The sequence below is a fragment of the Populus euphratica genome, unplaced genomic scaffold (genome assembly GCF_000495115.2).
Source record: "Populus euphratica unplaced genomic scaffold, PopEup_1.0 scaffold97.1, whole genome shotgun sequence".
Taxonomy (NCBI): domain Eukaryota; kingdom Viridiplantae; phylum Streptophyta; class Magnoliopsida; order Malpighiales; family Salicaceae; genus Populus; species Populus euphratica.
Window position 1 is genome coordinate 397,683 of NW_011499981.1, and position 4,210 is coordinate 401,892.

The window sequence follows — 4,210 nt, forward strand, 5'->3', positions numbered from 1 at the left end:
ACCTGAATATCTAACTTAATGTTGCGATGTCGCGGTCGCACAAATTAATTACCCTTACACTTAAATCACACAAGATAGTATAGAGCAAGCAAGGGATCGATCCCACGAGGAAGATTTAGTTTAGATTTTTATGCTATACGTTATGCAATTGGGGGGTTTTGATTTGTGATAATCTAAACTATGGAAGAAATTAAACTAGTGAACACAATCAATTAAAACTGAAATTTTTCAAGAAAACAAACCTTGGTCACAAGCACACATCCACCTACAGAAATCAGAACCGATCCTTGAAACGAAATTCCAGTTTATATTCTGAATTTTTATCTTTTCTTAACTTTGGTTAATTAACGGATCCGCCGTATAACTAGCCCTAACCAACAAATAATCACAGTGTCCGCACTAATGATTTAATCTAATGGCAGCCTTAAGATCTAGATAAATTCATTAATCTTAACAACCAAGTTGTCTGCTTGTGTTGCTTTGATCGAATGTTTTCCCTAAGTTTAATAACGTAGTTCCGCCACAATTATCAAGCTTAGTTGCTTCACAAGTTTATATACCCTAACTCCGGTTTTGATACCAAACTTAGCAATAGATTGTTCACAATAATAACTTAGAGTCCGCTCTAGCAATTATCAACAACAATCATAGAAAACATGCATAGGAAAACAATCATACTCATTCATAATACAAACTGAAAATAAATGAAGAATAAATCTCACAGTTCTTGAAATCTGAAAGTTTCTGCGTCCTTGCAACCAAGAAAAGAGCTTAGCCTTGCATATCTATTGAACAACTACTCCTAAAGATAAAAGAAAGCATTATTTCTAGTATGTAGAGAGGAGAGTTTGTGTTTCTTCACTTCTAGTTGCTACCACCTTTCTTTGATTCTATTGCACTCCCTCCTCCTCTTTCTTGGCTCTCTTGATGTCTATATATAGGCTTCAATGGCAGCTCCTCTTGCTTCTTTATCAACAATGGTGGCTGCCAAACTTGCCAAACTTTGACATTAGTAGTCACCACAAACAACCCACCATTGTAGCCTCCTTCTTTGACAATGGCAGCATTCCAACTTGCAGCTGGTTTGTGGTTGGTGATTTGAGGTTGGTGGATTGAGGTTGGTGGCTACTTTTCTTGACCTTCTAGATTGATTTACTAGAGGGGCTAAATTGCTGAAATTATAACTTGGATGATAGTTTAGAAGCTTCGAAACATAATTTGGACTCATTTCTTAACGAAACCTGATTGCTGGCAGAATTCAGTTGTCATCTTTGAAAAATCATATCGCCCTCATCTGACATCGTTTTTGGCTGCAAATTGGAGCGTTTCTAGACCTTTGAGTCATGAATCCAACAAAATTGAGTTTGCATCAATTGGACTTCTATAGCTCCAGATATGGAATTTTGAATGGACAAAGGTCAACAGTGGCAGAATACGAGATTTGACTTTGAAGGATGTGATTTCCATGATCTTCCTCTTTGTATTTTTCTTGCATTACATTTCCAGAAAGGTATGGATGTTAGCTTTTTAGAGCCACTGGAATCACTTCATTTTGATCTCTAGAACTCACACTCTGCACAAAACATCGACTGAACGTCAAATCTGCCAATTATCTCCAATTTACTCCTTTTTGCATTTTTCATCCAAAAGTGCCTTCAAAACATAAAACAAAGAATATCAAGGCATTTTACATATAAAACATGGACAAAACATTAGGTAAAAGTGGGTGAAACTATCGAATAATATGGTTACATCACTTAATCTAAAAACCAAAAAAATATGCATGGCTGCCCGAGGACAGCATAGAATTGACTTCCATATTGCCTTCATGGCATTGATTGTTCTTTTTCGTTTTTATACATGAATCTTTGAATATATTTCACAATCTATTATTTTCTGCAATTCACTTCTCGGTAACAGATGGATTCATAAGAAAATTAAGAAGTTTCGTTAAATTACCTTAATTTATTTTTATATTTTAAAGTCAATTTTCAATGCATTTTGATAAGTTTAATAATTGATTCTAATCTATCTTTATATTCTAATTAAGTCGTTCTTCAATCTAGTTATCTTTCTCAAACACACAAACTGTCAGAAAAGTCAAATCTCATATAATTTATTAAAATAACATAATAGGATTAAAGACATAGTCGTATATTTAAAAATAAAATGAAATAATTAAATCTATAAAAAAACAGATTAATTATAGACAATGCATGAAATATAAAAACAAGTGCATTAAAGAATATTATCTTTTTCGCAGATAAATGAAACTTATCGGCAGGCATGGACTCGGCATGGCTGCTGCTACAGCAGCTAGCTAGCTTGGATGTTCTTTATTGGTAACATTAAACACCCATTAATTTATTAATTAAGAATCGTATCCTCTTACAGTACTATACCATAAATGAACATAAGACCATTTCTTTATGTTCTCAGAAAATTAATAAAAAAGCAGAACATTTCTATTATGTTTTGGACGTGGTTTGATTTTTAAAATCTTTTTTCAGACAATAATCTAAAGAAGGTAGCAGTAGTGGAGCTTGTTATATATACCCCAATGGGCTAAATGACTATTAGTCTATGGAATGGACGGCAAAGTAGCTGGCTAGGTATACTAATTAAATGTGCATCATGATTTTATTAAGGTTGTTTTACACAATATGTAAGTAATGTTTCACATCACATGAAGCTGGATTCAACTATCTATTCTGTGCTTGGATATTCGACTCCATGAATGCTATCTTATAATCCTTTGAAGCTGTATGCCTGGTAAGTACAGATTGAGAAAGGAAGTGCTCTTGAATTCTGGATTTGATGAAAGTAACTGATACATCCAAGAAAGGAAGAGAGAAAGCTTAAATTGAAAGCAGCAATGTGTTGAACAATGCTTTGAATGATGAAGATGGTAGCTTAGCCAGAAACATTAACTCAAGCGAGGAAGATCAGCAGTACTCATTAGCCTACCGCGGTAAGGATGGTTATTATCCTGCTGTTGCTGACAAACTTTAATTATGGCATTGCCACTTCCTTTGGCAGCATCCACTAATATACATTTCAGAACTTGATTTTGAGACCAACATGTTTCTCGATCATGCATCCATCAAAATGGGAAAAGGAAATGACCTGATACAACATCAGAAATTAATGTTTAAGCATAATCCAGTAACAATTACTTTGAACAACGATAGGAAGAACAATTAGTAGATCCCAGAAACAGACTGAGAAGGTTTAATAGTATCCCACAGTACTTTTCTTGCATATTGACTAAATAGAACCGAGCAAACTCAATAGAAAATAGACTTAATTTCTGGTTATTATATATATATATATGGACAAGGTATAGAAAAAACAAAATGAGGGCAGAAAGCATTTCTCCAAAGCTATATCAGAATCAACTAGTTTAATAATCCAGTGTGCAAGGCTGGGTATCTATTCACAAAAATAACAATGAAAGGAAGAAATCTTCAGGAAAACTAGCTAGGAGAAGTTAAAAGCAGTAGAAACTATGCAAGCAAGCTAGCTAAGAACTTCTTTCCTGTACACTTGAAACACACTAGAGATGATGGAAAGAAGCATACAAGAGTGATATTGATTCGGCTCGTCTTCATGAGTGAAGAACTTCAGATGCTTATGCACGGAAGATGAGCCGGACCAATATCACGCCGTGTCTACTTCTCCGGAAACATGGCCAGATCATTTCATGACCTCGATCTCTTCCATGAAACACTGCTTCAGTTCAATGCGTAGATAGTGGAGCTGGAACCCCCCATATATAGAGGGTTGAGGGGGGGGGGGGGCAAGGGTTTTTCTGTCTCGATACTGTGGATAGCCCCTAGCTAGAAGCAAGGACTCGAGGAAGTAGGGCAGATACAATCACTACAAGCGTATCGGAACAATGTTATCAAGATCAAGATTTTGGAATCCCACTGGCAATCTCTTTCCTATTGTTTAGGAAAAGAAGTAGCATAATGGAGTATTTCTTTTAATCTTGGCATGTGAACAAGAACGCAGAGCAAGTCACGTCACATTTATATCGTAAATACGCACATGTCATGGTTAATTTATTGCTGCACTAACCTACCAAGCCAGCTAGCTATCTCCACTTACAGTCCCCTATAAAGCCAGTAACATATATATCTATACGTCCTGCAGTGGTCCATGAAAATGCTGCAGTACTTGCGAACAGAAGTGGGTAACGTCAGTTTTT